Source organism: Rhea americana, unplaced genomic scaffold, assembly GCF_003343005.1.
Source record: "Rhea americana isolate MKP2758 unplaced genomic scaffold, rheAme1 scaffold_216, whole genome shotgun sequence".
NCBI classification, from domain to species: domain Eukaryota; kingdom Metazoa; phylum Chordata; class Aves; order Rheiformes; family Rheidae; genus Rhea; species Rhea americana.
The window spans coordinates 563332-580523 of NW_028186312.1; the positions used below are offsets into that span (position 1 = coordinate 563332).

At 38.8% G+C, this 17192-nt stretch overlaps 1 long non-coding RNA gene across 1 annotated transcript; it reads right to left on the reverse strand.

Annotated features, from left to right (window-relative positions):
* Positions 1 to 349: 349 nt before the first annotated feature.
* Positions 350 to 7858, reverse strand: LOC146595752 (uncharacterized). The gene is made up of 4 exons (XR_014895867.1): positions 7732 to 7858; positions 7224 to 7351; positions 3515 to 3549; positions 350 to 1228 (listed from the first exon to the last, which is right to left on the reverse strand). It is a non-coding gene; the product is annotated as an uncharacterized LOC146595752 (long non-coding RNA).
* Between the last annotated feature and the right edge of the window lie 9334 nt (positions 7859 to 17192).

Genomic DNA, 17192 nt, shown 5'->3' on the forward strand with positions numbered 1-17192 from the left:
AAAGGCAATGATGACCCTGAAATCCTGTCTACTTAGTAGAAATTCAGATAGATCACTTTTTTTTTTTCAGAGGTTCTTAGGACACTACTAAAACAAGTCTTTTATATTTTAAATTCAAAACAATGCTTTTCTCTCTCTCTCTCTCTCTCTCTCTCTCTCTCTCTCTCTCTCTCTCTCTAACTAACCTTATAGGAAAGCTATGTTTCAAGTGATCAAATAAAAAATTTGTGTATATTCAGTTACAACTTTATTCCAAAGGATATATTCCAAGTATATCCAATATATCCAAATATATTCCAAAGGATATATTTTAACATAACTTTCTACAGAAAAAGCTGGCAGCCTCTTCAATCCTATTCATAAGTTCTAAATGTTCTGTTCTTCTAGAGCCTCTGGAGAAAGGAAGGACCCAAACAGAGCTTTTTCAGTGCAGTTGCAGGCCAGCTGCACTTCATGAATACAGGTCCATGGATGTTTCATGCCTGCAGTCATGCAAGAGGCTTGGGTGTGGGTCAGGAAATGCAAATAACGTGCTGAGGCCCATGCCTGGTGGAACCTCAGCTGAACAGTTCAAATGGCCTGTTGTGGATTAGGGATATAGCTCTCGCACGCACTACCTCAGATCTTAGGCTGAAGCACAGTCTGTAAATATATTTCTCATTTTTCTGTGGACCTTAAGAACATTCTTACTCTTGGTGATGAATGATTCTATTTTAAGTCTTTCATGATACAGACAGTAAAAAACCCCTAAAATACAGAAACATCGCAGTCTTTCAGACCAAGGGTCAGTAAATAAACTATAAACTGTAAAGGAAAGAGTGTCTCCTTCCCTCCCTGAACTTACTTGCCTTTGTTTGCCAGGTGATTTAATCATTCTGGTAGACCAGGACAAATGCTTTCATTTTGGTGGAGGCTTTAGCCTGAGGCTTCCTCTTTTTCTACTGTATGCCAGCACAGTCCCTTTCATCAGTGGCTGTGGCTCCCCACCCTTGTCACGTATTTTGCATAGAAAAAACAAAGCATAGGCAGCCTGAGCTGGGGATGAGGAGCATACCAGCTGCTGCTTCCTTCCTCTCTCCACTGCTGGAGCAGAAGGATGTGGTGATTCTTCCCTCTTAGTCTTGACCAGCTGATGGCAGAGCCTGGTGGATCGGCCAGGAATAGGCTTAAGCAAGGCCAGTGCAGCAAAGCACAGCACTGGGCATGAGGCTTATGGTACTGAGGTACTCTAGAAATATGAAACACCATATTAACATATAACAATCATGATAGCAAATATTTTGAGTTGTCATATTACAGTGAAAGATCTCCATCACCTATCATAAATTCTTCTCCCACCACTCCCCTATCTAGCCGGAATTCATGCTCTCAGTGTTTCTAAGTGAGTAGTAGCCTTTGGAAATTAGGTGGGTTAGTTGACACCAATTTTGTTCTGTATAATTAGAAGACACTTGCAGTCTTCAACATCACGAGGGSTGGGAGGGTAAAAAGATTTTTTTTTCTGCTAGATTTGTATTACAATCTATCAAAAGACACATCAAATTCAAGCTAACTTGTTTTTTCAAAGCATACTGTACTGATTTTGTCAGTCTTGTGTGATAAAGTCTTAATACATATGCACTAGATGGCTGCATGTTGTTATTTTTAAGGGACCAACCCAATGCATTCCTCAGTCGTCGTCCTCCTAGCTATCCTGTGTGCTGCTTTCTACTTCCCTTGAACTTCACGGACCTTGCTGCAAGTCTTGTATTTCTTGCCAAAAGTTTAGTTTGGGTTTTTCACCTATTCAGTAGCAAGGCTGTCTTTCCACCCTCTCTGAGATTTTTATATATTCTTCTATTCCTTTATGACTCTTTGCCTCTTCCCTTATGCATTTATGCTTCTCTTTGCCCTTCACTAGTCACTCCTTTCTTTCTCCTCTCCTCTTTCAGGATGTCAGTATTTTCAGAAGTGTATTAGAAAGATGACAGAGCTGAAATGAAACTGCTTTTGTTGGAAACATTTCAAAGGCTACTATGGTTCAAAGTTTTGATGGTCATATTCCAGTAGATTCATGTCTCCACCCTGCCAGGTTTCTGATTTTTCCCAACAATAGCAATAAAGTTTTGCCCTTTTTATATTCCTTGAAACTTTAGAAGCAATTGAGTACGTGTGACGTTCATAAGCTGTTGTGTAACATCCAAATGGAGCAATATCTTCAAGTTGAGTGCAAGAGCTTGCAAGCTCAGTCAGCAATACCAAGAAGTTAACTCGGATAAGATCATTTTGACAGACAAGGATAGATTCTGAAGACCTGGCAAGCAAATACTGTATCACTGTCAATGCATCTTGATCCTGGGGTTTCAGGAAATGAGTGGGTCAGGACAGAATCCAGTGACAGGACAGACTGCAGACACAAAACTTCAAGCAAACAAAACCTCAAAGCACAATACCRCCCCCCAACCCCTGCGATTTTGAATATCAGATGACTTCTGACCAGTTGTTTGGTTTTCAGTTGTGCTTGTATCTTAACTTGCAGATCAGTTAACCAAAAAATGGATTGGGAACAAATTCCTATTAATATTCATATAGTGCTTTGCTATATTGCTGTTTCTATTTTAGATAGAAAATATAACAGCTACAATTAGTTTGGAAATAAGTTTGGCAGAGAAATTTAGGTTGGAAACACAGGAAAATTAATATTCTTTCTGACAGAGAGTTATGCTGAATTTGTGGATAAAGCCTTTGTTCCTGGTATTTGTGACCCCATGTTATCATTTAGGATAAATCTGTGAAACATTTAAGCTCTTCTATAGAACCAGATACCTGAAATAATGGGCACCACTGCTGAAAACAGACACACAGCAGCATAGAAATTTAACCTTACAGCCCAAGAGATTTGCTTGGCATCATATAGTAAACTACTGACTATTGTAAACTATTGACTGGGGCAATAACTGGTGGAGGTGTGGGAGGGAGAAACATTAGAATCTGCTGCTGACAAACAGGAGGCAAATAAATCTCAAACAACAAGAGAAGCCCTGATTTTACAAACTTGAAAAAGCTTAAAAAGCATTGCAAGTGAAGCACTAGTTTAGCTTAACAAAATTGGTCARAAATAGAGCCATACACAAATTTATATAAAATATAATATGTAGAAGACTTATAGGCCTCTTTGAGCAGGAATTCCTAACAGTGCTGAGAGTGTTACAGGAAAACTTTGCTGCTAAAAGATATCTCTATAGCAAATATGGAACTGTATTTCAGAAAACCCGGTATTCACATTGAGTTCTCCACATCTGTTTCATATCTATTTTATGTCAAGAATRTTGAAAGCTGTTACCATCTGGCTTTTGGGTGGGCTACATGGAATGAGTTATCATAAAATAAGTAACTCCTACTATGAATTAAGTATTACTCTAAGTCCTCTGCATCATTTGTGGGAGCTGAGGGGAGAAGCTGAAGAGTGCTGTCTTAYATGCAGTTTGAAATTAAGGAAGCAAATTTTACTGAAAATATGGAAAAAAAATATTACCTTTGRTCTGGAGAGTGGTGGTTGAGCCATAGGACCTTGTACATAGAGACATTTGGTTATTTCACAGAAACTTTGAATAAATAACTATACTTCAGTATATCTGACACTTTGCAAAATCTGTAATTGTTTATGATTTTTGCTCTGAAKGTGGTGCAAAATCTACTGCCACCCTAACAATTCTATGTTTATAGAAAAAACTTGCTAAATAAGGGGTGAAACAGATGTATCCTCTTCACTATGGGGAAGTGAGATGTAAAGTCAGTCTAGGGATGCAAATTCACTAGTTAAATTGTCTAACAAATTAGATATCTAGCACATGCTGTGATATATACCAGTTCATTCTTTTTGCAAAATTGTTTATCACTGAAATCTCTGTATTCAAAACAGGTATTTCTTGGGCAATTCATGGCTTCTCTTCAGAGAAAAACATGCTCAGTGTGACTCAGAGTAAAAATTTAGTGTTTCAATTTTTGGCTTAGATGTTACATCAATAGGTACATCAGATATATAAAGACCAACAGTTTGTTTTTATAACCCGGTTTTTCAAACAGAGTTAATGGGACTTCTGCTACTGGCAATGCTATGCATCAGTTGTAGGCTGCAGGAGCAGCTGTCAAAGGCAAGAGCTTAGTAAACGTGAGGARGAAGAAGCTTTAAGTAGCTCTGCCACATTGCCCAAGAGATTTGGGCCTGGAATTGGGACCTCCAGAGATCCATTTCAACCTAAGCTATTCGGTGACTGTTTACAGTGAACAGCTTCTGCTTTGAGGTACATGTTGTATTAGTGATTCTCTGTAAACTGATGCAGTTCAACTTATATACAGGAGTCATGGTATCTTTTTAATTTTCTGAACATGTTGCAGTTCTAGGACTGGGCAATAATGAATRACACATGTAGAGGAAAAAAATCTGTCCAGTGTGTTTCTTTTTGGTTCCTTGGTGGAGCTGGTAGCTACATAAATGCTTCAGGCTCAAATCTGCCCTTATCTTCATGCTATTCTTTGAAAAGTTCAGTGTTTTTGAGAGCCTGTCCCTTCTATAGTGACCAGTAAAAATAGGTAGACTTKTTGATGAAACAGCTGGCACAAATAGTGGGCTTCTTGGAAGTGCRCTCGTAAAACAGAAAATTCAACTAGCATGCAAGCGTTGATCAATCACCAGAAGTACCCCCACCTCTTTAATCYCTGAAGAAACACCCTCTGCAAGGGAGCAGAGCTAGAGTGATGTTTCGGGTCACAACTTCATGACATCATTAGAAAAGCAATTGTAGCCAAAGAAGAGGAGTCTATAACTTCATTTTTGTTTTGTGGGAGCTCAGCGTGCCTTACGGGGATGTTTGGAGCTGCGGCCATCCTCTTTTATCAGCAGCCACGGGAGTTGTAGGTATTCTCTCACGTGGGATGTGTATAGTTCTGGTAGCCACGACCAATGTCGTGTGATCCCGATCTTTCATTTACCTGTTAGTACTGCATGCAGTTGTTTGCTTCTTGGTCATAGTTCCAGTATGCTCTCCAGTTATTTCAGTTTTCATTTCCTGTTATTGTCTCAGCTTAAACTTCATTTTACTTGGACGTTATACTTAGCCCGGCCTACATTGTATCATAGAATATGGTAGGATCTGATATAATTTGATAGATAAATAGAGCCAAAATATGTGAAGGCTGCCACATTTAATGATAACTTTGGACTCAGTATCCAGGTAGAAAATTTAGCTAGTTAATTGCATAAGAAGGTGGCAGGGTTTAGCCGCCCTGGCACTCGTACATCATAGCTTTTCTGACAAGAGGCTATAGCAGGGAAAGCTAATTATAGGAGAATGGCAGRTAGAAAAAACCTGCTGAGAAAACAGGAGAGAATCAGGATTAAAGTAGCGTTATGCGATGTTTAATGTCACATTGTTAAATGGCTACAGTCCCATACAAATTTGTGTATGTGCTCAAACAGAGAACTGGAGAAAAAAACAGCTGCTTCCTTGATTGTAAGTGCCCCTTGCTTCAACATCGCCCCAATGTTTGGTAGGCAGCTTTACCTTCCTCACTACGGAAGGGGAGGAATTAGCTGGTAGATTTATACTCAGGGGGATTTTTTACTCTCCTGTTGAGAATTCCACCAGTCAAAAGTGATGGTATTAGTTGCTTGGATGTTAAAGCTAACATCTCTGCCAAGGATAAACACACAGTGGATGAAAGAAAGYGGAGAGCAGCTGGCAGTGACTCAGCAAGCTCCTCCACCCGATCCCATCAGAGAATATTTTCTTAGACTTTGTGACTTGGTTCCCAGTATGTTAACATCCTTTTAAGATGGACATAAAAATACGTAGTATATATTTTTCTGAAGTCAAAGAAAACATTGAAGAACAAATTGTGAAATTTCATTTGGCAGAGGAAGGTTGCATCATTGGCTTTCCTYGCAGCCTCAGGAGCTTTCACAACATCTGAAGACATCGTCATGAGTGTGAGAAAGTTGACATTTAAGAAAGACTCTAAGAATAGGAAAAATTAAATTATCAACCCTTAAATTATTAACCTTTAAATGTCAAGAGTGTGAGACAATCTGACTGGTGATCACAAACTGCTTAAAGAACTAATGATCTTGCACAGGCTGGACATACGTGTAACATTTTTATGTCCTGTAAAAAGACGCCTACATGTGCTCTCATGTTTCAAGACTTTAGGAGTACATACTGTCTGGGCTCTGACCTGGTGTCCCTGGAGGGCTACCCACAAGCACAAGATCCTTCTTCTGAGGGACAATATAGGTGACTTAGTGAAAAACTGGGATTCTTTTTTTTCCTGAGGATCAAATGTGCGTGTATCAAATTGAATTTCATCTGCCATTTTATTGCTCAGTGATGTAGTATCAGGATGTCCTTTTGCAGCTCTTATTGGCTTCATTTTTGCTCTCTTGAATAATTTGGTATTGTCAAATGACTTTTATGCCACCATTGATTCTTTTCTCTAAATTGTTTATCAGTACGTTGAACAGCAGAGGTCTTCCTGGTAACCTTCTCCTATGATGAAAAATGACTTTATCTCCCTTCCATTTTATCCTGTGATGGTTTAGATTTCTGCTTAAGTTGTGAAAGGTGTAAACTCCTTGTCAGTGTTCCTGATACAATTGAATATTAAACAGAACAAACTTTTATATWCATGTATGTGTCTGTATATATATGTGGGTGTGTATATATGTGTATACACATATTTTAAAGACAAGTATCTTAGATCAACAGTTTTATATTATGTTACCTTTTGAAAGAGGGATAAGCAATAACTCTATTATGACAATTACATGTCCAGAAACTAGCTGAATACCATTTAAAAATAAAGACAGAATAACTTAATTGAGCCATTAAAATTTATACTTCTGGGTCACCAGTACTATGATGAGAAGCTTGTTTATCTTTGTTGACTTGATTAGTTTGATGTTTGGCATTGGGTGGCATTTTTTTGATAATATTTTGTCTTCTATTCTTTTTAGAAAATACACAATTTGTGAATTAGCTTCTAAGCAGACCTGACTGAACCTAAGCATATTTAATTTCATCAGTAACAACCACCCTCCCAAACTGGAGAGTATATTATTGCGACTGTCTTACTTAAGCACCCACCATCCTTTTATGCAGATATGTCCCTTTATCCAGGCACTTTTTTTTTTTCTTTCTTTTTTTTTTTTTTTTTGAGGTAAGCAAGGTAAAATCAGGAAAACTGACCTTCTGTCCATGATTTCCAGTCATAAATCTCAGAGTTAGGCATCCCTGGACCTTCAGCCCTTCCAGCAATTTTGTTCTGATTTGATAGTCTCAGACATGTTCTTTTCCTGGCTTTTAGAAATTATTTTCTATAAAGAGATGAAAGGATCTGCTYAGGATAGTTCTTGCAAAATGCTGGGCTTGGACTGACAGTACACTTGAAATGATTGTGATTTCACTGAAGTTCCAATATTTTCTCAGCCAGGTCTTTTTCATACAAGTGCATTTTGCTGTGTTTTAAGACTGTGCTTGACTAGTGAAAAATGAACCGAATAACCAAAAGATAATAGAAATCTTCTACATGAGTAACTCGTGTATCTTTCCAGCAAAAGATCAATGCATTTCACTGAGCATTTCTTAAAAGAAAAGAAATCCTTTACTGAGCATTCTGTTTTCCAAAGATTTAAACAAATGGATTAGTTTATCTACATGAATAATCTAATTGACTGCAGTGTGACTACTTACGTACGTTAGATGAAGGAGTGTTTCTGTGGAGTGAGGGCTGAAGAACGTGGATGGTGTCATGTACGGCTTTGACAAAATGTTCATTCAGTTGCTCATTGATTTGTGGTTGCTCCTGGCTGGATCCCTCAGACTTGCAGAGGTTGAGACTAGTYGTTTCTTCTATGGAAGACCACTAGAAAAAACAGAATTACTACAGGAAATAGCCCGATGATTCACTAGATATGCTGTTCCTTCTGAGTAATACCTGAATCATAGAAGAAGCTGAGGATGGAAAAGACTGCTTGTCATAGAAACTGTGGCTATTTTTAGCGCTGTCCTTATATCGTGGTCAAAATTCCCTGTTTATAAGACTTTCCAAGATACGTTATGCCCTTAAATTGCATTAGCAGGGCTGTGGGTGGAATGTGTACTGTGTGCAACTTTGTAGGTCAGTTGCTACAGAGAGGCAATCGCTGGTCTGTAATAAAGTTTATTTTAACTAAAATGAACTGACCCCTTAAGATTTGCAGGTATGTGTAAAAATACCCTATATCAAGAGCATATTTTTCTAGGAGAGGACAGATATCCTTCTGAGCCTGACCCAGAGATGAGAAAGGAATGGGTATGGCATTTTTTCCTCAGCATCTTCCTTTCACTCTGTTCCTGCTGGACAAAGAACTATATACCTTTATGAGATTTCTTATGCCTCTTCCCACTGAAGGAAAGTTGTTTAGACAATCTGTTTAGAAATATAAAAATATAAGAATTTTGAATGTTTTTGAATTTTATGTAATTCTCATTATTTCTTAATGCTCTGAGGGGTTGGGAGAATAACAAAAGGGAGCAATAAGGAAGTACAGATTATTTCACGCCAAGGTAGGAACTGTGTTCAGCCAGGATGGCTTATGATTTGAGGGTATGTTGTGGTGCTAGCCACTGGGTTTCCTAATGTAAGGATGTGTTAGCTAAGATTGAATGAAGTGTGGTTTCAGCCTATTTATTAACTGTGGTGTATAGAGCACTAAATAATGAAAATCAGTCTCCTTGGCTTACGTTAGCATTTTTCTGGTTCTGTTCACTTAATGTCTTTTGGGGATGAATAATGCATATTGCTCTGGGATTTTAAGGCYCTAAATATTCTTCATCAGCTCATTATCTTTGGGAACTAACGATAGTGCTCAGTACATATGAGTCTGTGYAATGATGACCCACTATTGCTGTGTACGTTCACATGTCATACTTTTCGACAACCTTTTCCCCTGTGGGAGAATTTGTTTCCAAGCGAGCCATTTGTTAGCCATTGACTGGCTATTTTTAAATATAAACTGAAGCTTTTTCTTTTCCTGAGCTCTTGTAGTTTACGTGTGTGGCGCGTAGAACCTGACTTTGTTAAACATGGGATATTGTATCTTATAAATTTTTAAACTAATGTTGCTGTTACTGCTTGGGGCAAATAAATAGTCTCAGTATTGGGTGGAGGGAGAGGAGAAGTTAGGACATTTTGRTAAACTTAGTGTCAGAGGCTTTTTGCAAAGTAATAAGCTACTTAATGGTTAAGCTTTTCCAAACTGAAGAAAACTTTCTTCTCTGGTTTTCCCTGTGCCATTTCTACTATTGTCTCTGACCACGTTTTTCCCGTTTGCTGAGTAGGCCTGAAGTGGTGAACTAGGTTGTGGTTAGTTTCCTTCCTTGACTGCGTGTTGGAATAATTAATGATATGGTTTATAATCCTGAGAAAGGTACTAATTTGCTAGGCACTGATGGCATCCACTTAAATGTCAGCTTACTAGGCAGGGCCATATCCTGATGCCATTGCTCAGATTTTATTCTGCCCTGTAATTTACTCAGTGTTTTCATGAGAGCTTTTCAGAAAACTAAAGCAGACTGTCAGCTTGCAAGGTATATACTGAGCAAGAGGGACCAGCAAGGACAAGTGCCAGGGAGGAGCGTCTTCTCTTGCAGGCTTGCTATGTCCTTCGTTYGGCACGGCTGCTCGTATCAGGGCCTGCATCTTCTGACCTTCAGCGTTTCATACTGTGCTCCTGAGCTGCTCATCTCCTTTCCCCTTGCCTTGGCTCGAAAAGAAATGAATCTTCCTGTTCGTCCCACACCTTTCCTCGACTGGGCTCTTGTGCTGTTATCCCTAAAGCTTCTGGCTGCTTGTCACGAGTACCTTGTTTTCCCTCTGTGTGACTTGGAATAAGATGGAAATAGAGAAGGAAAATAGCAAAAGCAAACAGGCACGGCATCAGGAGCTGTGTTTTAAGTTGTTGACAGTGAACTTCCTGGCTTTTGCTGGCTTGCTTCACAACAGGGTGGGGGGGAGGAGGGTTATGAAATTGTGGATCCCACAGAGATTTTTACGAAAATGAATGTCTGCTTTTGTATTTAGGTTTCCTTTTAAAAGAAAAATCCTACTGTGGAGGTTATAAACTAAGCTAAGCTTTATTTACCTAAGAGATAAGGAATTTTATTGCTTGCAAGGTTATTTATGACATTAAGGAAGACAAACAGAAGGATGAAAGGAAAGATAATATTTGTTGTAAGTACCTAAGGGACTACATTTATAAATAGGGAGTTTAATAAGTGCCAGGCTGATTATTTTCCCCATTTCCCTCTCCAGGAGTGGAGTTAGAGGGTCATTAGTATATGAAGATATGGCCAGCATTTGCTAGACTGCATGTTTTCATTCCTCATCTGAGAAAGTTAATGGCAATTAACAGTATCAGTTAAATATTTTGGGCAGGTAGCATAGCTTTGTGACAAGCTCATGAGAAGAGATAACTTAGGGATATAATTGGGAGAAGAATATGCTAAATTAATACAAGAACATATTCTTGCTGGGCTGGGAACAGGGCAGAGGCTTGTCTGAGGAGGTGAAGGAGGAAAGAAAGAGCAATGTACTCTGACATTGAGCAGAATACGAGTAGAGTTCGTTAGGCAGCACTGAAGTAACTGCATTTTTAGTGACTTTTTTAAAAAARGATTTCAGATATAATTCAGAGGGGGAACTGGTAATTTTTTTTTTCTTTTTGTCTGTTTTATTTTGGTTYATTTAACTGTTCAGGTTTCAAGTTTTTCTTCTGAAACAAGGTGGTTAGGAGCTTGCTACAAACAAAACCCCAAGGCTGCCCTGAGCAGCAGGTTGCCTAACGTGGGTCCTAGAGCTTTTATAGAAATACCAGAAGATAGGTGATGAAATCACACTAAGTGGGCACCTCTTGYTCGTGGAAGATTGATTACCCCCAGGCAAGCATCTCTGAGCTTGACCTAATTCCATAGCTGCCTCCACGATCAAAGAGGTGTTTAATGCGGTCTGTTGGTTCTTCTCTTCTTTTCCATTCAGTTCCTTCCTCCCATTTTTCACTGAACTCTGCTTTAATATAGATGTGAGGATCAGGAACTGGTGTCCGCGAAAATATATGCCTTATCTAAGGGAGGTTTGGGGAATAACTCTGACCTCGAGAACAAAACTGCTGTTACCTGCAATGCTGAGAGGAGCTGTTTGAAAACATGTGGGTTGGGGATTCAGAAAAYGAGGACATGCCCTGTTGACTATTTACATACTGCAAACCTCAGAGCAGTGAAATGTGAGAGTATGAATGGCATTTGAAGCAAAGACAAGCCCTCTGCATGCCGCTAAGTAACAAGGGCTAGATGAGAAGAAAAAAATCTTAGTGAAAGTCACACGTTTTATAGTAAAGCTTCTCTGGGGAATAATCTGGGCCTCATCTGATGGAGAGAGCTGGCAGATGATCCAGCTGTGGGCAGMTGAAGTGATGCTGTTTCCAGGTGTTTGTAAATCATCTCGCAAAAGACTGAAGGATGCTAAAAACCAATCCAGCCAATTTATATATTGCTTTGCAGTTTCTTTTGTAGAGTACGGACAATACGTTGTCTGTCTGCCTCACTTTGTTACATCTAAGACAAAAAAACTGCCTTCCAACTTTGAAGTTGTTTCTTCTGCTTGGTTTGTTTAAACAACTGTCTGCAGCAGAGTCCAGCCTGCAGCTTGCCCAGTTGCCTCCTTTAACAAGCAACCCATCTCCATCTGCAACACAAACATATTTGCCTGGCAGAGTGCTGAAAGCTATAGAAACTACTATAGAAASTAAATGTTTCTGACTTCTGGTCCAGGCAGTGGAAGGAGTTTGTGATGTATCACTTRTGTCCCACCTGCCATGTGAAGAAAATGGAATTGTTTAAAGGCTGCAAGGCTGGATTAATGGCTTCTTTACCTGGGATTGGTTTGATTATCACAAAGCAAGTAGAGTGCACTGTTGAAATCGCAGTTACTGTTTGTCCTTTAAAAGAAAAAAAAAGAAAAAAAGGCGGGGGGGGGGAAACAGTGCAGAAGAGATGTTTTTCTTAATGCAAATGACAATATCAAGGCTTTGGGGATGGAATGGTTGGGTTTTTTCCCCCTCTTTCCTGTGAGCGTTACTGAGAAGTTACGAGAAGTTCAGCCTTGCGTGCTATCAAGACGATAGCTATAAACAGCTGCTCTGAATTATCCTGGCAGTGGAAGGATATGTGAGGACTGAGATGACTCAGAAATAACAAAAAATGGGGGAGGAGGGGGAGAAAGGGAAAGAAGGAGAAATCAGGCAATGGTTCACATAAACATGACTCAGCTTCTGTTAAGCAAGCCGCCTGTTTAAGCATGTCTTGTCAAATCGTTACACAGCACATTTAACAGAGCATTTTGCATTTCTTTCCTGGCTTGTATGCTTTGATTTCCTCTTTGCAGTATGCTAAATACTGCAATCTGCAGGAGCAAAACTTGTCAGAATGCTGTTGTAAACAGGCTAGACCCTGACTTCAGAAGTAGCTTTTGTCCGAATAGGCTTTTGCGGGATTTAGCTTTAGAGCTGACCTAACAGTGGTAACTTTTTTTTTTTTTCGGTACAGTACGGTTGATAGCTAATGACAAACAAAGTCTTGGGCTGTTAGCAAGACTTCATTCTGCAGCATTTGCTGTTGTTTCACTGTATAAGTAGGTGATTTAAGAGGGGCTTCTGTTGTCATGTAAATAAATAAAAAAGAATAAAGAAGGACCAACCCTGAAAAGAAGGACTATTATTACTTTTATAAACTTTCTTTTCCATTTGTCTGTGGTAATAAACAGGGTAATTTAATCTGGGCTGCTGAATGCTGCATGTTCCAGTATGCATGCATCAGCTGTCTTCTTCCTTCTCTGTTCAATTCGCTTTTGAATGCTCCATAAAACAAAATAGGCATATGTGATTTTACTAGTTTTTTTTATTTTTAATGCAGTTTTTCAGTGTAAGTTTATCTCAAAATTTAATCTAACAAAACCCAGTTCATTTGGTAACTGTGGCTTTAACATGTTTTTCATCATGCGGATGGAACGTGTACGAAGCTCGCAGAAGTGAGAAGGCTGGTGCGTTGCATGTGCAGGTGTGCTTTGAGAGTTACGGCACCACACTTGCCAAATGCCTTCCCTGCCTTTGGAAAGCAGATAATGGAATAAAGGGAGGCCTCAACTTGTTGATCTGACCTTCAAAATCATCTTTCGTTTCTTTAGTACATGCTAACATGCTGCATATTCTACAAAATCTTGCAGAATTAGTATCTAGATAAGAAACTTCGCAGTTAGATGTCTGTATCTGTCTAAATGGCATGCACACACATGAAAATAAGCACTAGGAAATTTCATGTGCAGTCCTGCAACCTAAGCTCTAAATTGTGTGTTCTGCCAGATTAATTTCAATAGATATTTWAAAATATTGTCTTATATAAGAGTATAAAACTTTTTTTTTAAGGAAATAAGTTTTAGTTTTTAAGCCTTCARAGGAGTGTTTCTTATATTCATTGATGAGGGGAGAAGAAAAGGCTTTTAAAATATGAAAAGATATCTGGTATCTTGCTTGTATTATTTATTTTATCTGAAAATCGTCCTATCTTTTAATGACATCTTAACATGAAATCTTCCTCAGATTTTTTTTTTTACTCTCTAGTCATTTGATGTAATCTTCTAGTCTAGAATTGCTGAAATATGTCGCTGATTATAGTAACTGCCTAGCCTACTTAAAAAGAAGCATATGGAATTGAAAAAAACAAAATGAAGGAAATCATTTGGGTAGCTCTCCTTGGCAAAGAATCCCTTCCCTTCTCCTTGCAGAAAATGCTGCTTGTGTGTTTTATGATTCACTCACATGAAACCTCATTTGAATCCAAAACTAGCTGAGGCTTCACTTAACACTTTATGGTCATACTGTAAGATGTGGGAGATGGAAACTATGTGAAATATATTGCTATTTAAAGTTTCTAAGCCTGCACGGTTTTGAAAATATGAAGACTCTGCTGAGGTCATAATGGAAAAAATATATGAAAGTGGGAAAATGGTCTTCAAAATTCTTAATATGTTATTTTAAAGACTGTAAAATGAAATCATTAAGATAGTTTTCAAACACTAATTTCTAAGATAYTAAGGTTTTTATGGCATAAGAATTACTCTGGATTCTCGAGTTAGATGCTATACTTTGAAAGTAAAAATGATGAAGGCTAAGTTTTTGGTTGGCAATGAACTTAGCATATAACTACAGCAGATTAGATAGCACCCTTTAAACTTTGCATATCTAGCTGTACGTTGTGCTTATAAATATGCTCTTCAAAGACACAAGTCAACAGAGAGCAAATTCTGAGAGCAAATTAAGTGTTTGTTTTCTATTCCAGTCTGATTTGAGAGTATTTACTAATTCCATCACATACTGAACAGTCTCAGGTTTCTTAAACATGTAGTTTTAAAAAGCAGATTTCCAATGAATGGTATGGAACTAGTTGACTCGTTCTTAGTGTATTGACCCTGAGAACAAATGCAAGGGAAAGATGGGCACCAAAAGGTTTAATTAAATGGAAGACCACATCTGTAGTTTGTATTAACTAATCCTTTCCTAGTGCAACCTTTCCTAAAGAACCAGGCTCTCACCATACAATTTGCTAAACCTTCTGTTCAGTTAGAAACTTGGAGAAGATCCAGGTCCATAGAGATCCCACAAGTACTATTCTTCTTTGTCAGTCCACCTTTTACTGTATTTTGACCCTTGGCACTAGTTTAAGGCTTCTAGAACCTTAAATTTTTGGATATGTCTTGCCACAGCTTGCTGCACTGGATTGTATTGTTGGACAAACTCATAGATGAGCCACAGTCATGCTGCTTTCATAGCAAATGGCTCTGTTTCACAGCATCTAGCTGACATCACCTAGGTGTTTGAGTACAGCTGTCCCTCCACCTTTTCCCTGSGCTAGTCATTTGGTCCTGATGGGTCTCTGCCTAGAATTGTGCTGCTCAGCTTTGTCCCCACTGAGACTGGTATTAGCATAGTCACCTTTTGCTTTGAAATCTGTATCTCACATTCACTGATAAAAGCACTGTGTTTATGGCTCTTAAGAGAAAGGCAGCAAGATATTTTATGATAAGCATAACAGTGTCATTCTAAGCTTTGGTTGGCATAATTCARTGTAGTGCCACTTGTTAAATAACTTAGCAGATAATTGCAGCACTTTGAGAGACTCAGCTTTATTGCACAACAGCATGAACATGACGCACGTGGTGCACTTGTTTTTCCTCCTTTGGCGCAGCCTGCATGTGCACATCCTGTGGACAACCTCTTACTGGGCACACAGAGAGCATGTTTCTGTGCGCACCAGCATCAGAGGCACGTTAATAAATATAAGCCCAGATAAAGGGTCTTTAATGTGGTGAGCCTCAACGTTGTGTGAGTGTTTCCTGAAGCCTCCAGACAGACCATCTGTACTACTGCCCGTGCCTTAGCTGCCTTCACAACATACTTTTCTTTACCAGTGTGCTTTGCCAGGAGAGGCAGGCACCAGTGCTGCCCTTCCAGAGTGACAGGACAAATAACGTGTTGACAAGAGCACCACTTTCCTTAGAATGAAATGGAAATTAGAGCAGTGTATATTAGGGTATGATGTGGGTATCAGAAAATCCAGCACAGGCTGGCTGACAAGCAGATCAAGTACTGAAACAGACTGGCTTAAAGAAAAATCCCTGATGAAATATGCTTTTTAATACGTGTGTTTAGCTAGCTGTTTAGCTCATGTTGCTCCAAAAAAAAAAAAAAAAAAAAAGAAACCCTCAAAACCCTTAATGTTACCTAATATGTTGCTAATGAATTATAGAAGTTCCTGTGAAGCTGGCAGAGAATGTGCAGAAAAAAATTGATGTGCACCGACCAATTATGTAATCTGTGTGCACTCAGCCTGCGTTATATTAGGCTGAGATAAGTGCGGAGTGGTTGTGGGTGCATTGGATGCACTGTTTTGGATCAGTGAAGTTGGCAGACTTGTGAGGTTTAGGCCAAAACGATCACGAAATGAAACACGAAATGCACCCAGTAAGTTTGGCTTCAGTGAGTCGCCTGTATTGCATTATCTGATGAGGGATTATGACACAACCTGGGCTATGTTTCTTTATCTATAATGTGTTTTATCCTGTAGAAAGTTGCATTCCTTTTAGTTTGGAGATAATGGTTAAAACTTGATTATCTTCATTCATACATGTCTTAACTCGTTCATACGCATCTCATTCCCTCTTTGATGGTCGTTGTGAAAGATGAGCCCATGTCAATGCTCAGTTGCTCTCTGTGATTTGAGAGGGGAGTCTTCTCTCAGAACCTTCTTAAAAAACAAAAACCAAAAAAATCTGTCACYAGTTTGATGAACTGAAAGATGTAAAAATTAGTTTTTCTTTAAGTGATATAGCTGCCCGAAATAACATCCCTGATTAAAAAATATGRTATTTATGCTTCCACTGTTCCTGCTCATTTGCTGGTGGACTGAAAGGCACCAGCAGAATGTCGTCATTGCCAGATTTTGCATCTGGATCTTTGATTTATTTGACAGATGTACAACATCCAAAATATCTAGGCRTATCGCCAGTGACTGTTTATGTGTTGGTGCTGGGGAACATTTTGTGTTCTTAGTAGATTAGCATTCAGTTATTSCCCCAGAATTGCCTTTTTCTGGTCATGCTACCTGTGTTGATTCTCTGTGGTTTGAGTAAAGCGCTYCTCTTTCAGTTTTCTTCCACAGAAATAAAGACGATGTGGGAGGCTGAAATTGTCCTTTCATGAAGGATTTAGTAATATAGCAGTCATGAATCAAAGCTGGAAGAAACTGAGTTAAAGAGTTAAAAGTAAATGAAGTCAGTGAATGACAAATAAATCAACAGAATGGAARAAACTTTCAGCTCTTTAAGTCAGTAAATGAAGTCAGTGAGCTATATGCATCTGTAACATAGCATACAGCACTGTAGAAGCAAAACGTGCACTCGTGAAGGGAAGTGTGCCGCACTGGGCTGCTTATAATCCATATAAGCATACAAAATGGGAAAAGGCTTAGCGAGGTGCCTATTTTGTCTATTTCTTTATTAAGACCAGTTGCTTACATGCTATTTATTTAAATAATTGCAACCATCTTCTTCCCCCACCCTTGCTTTTC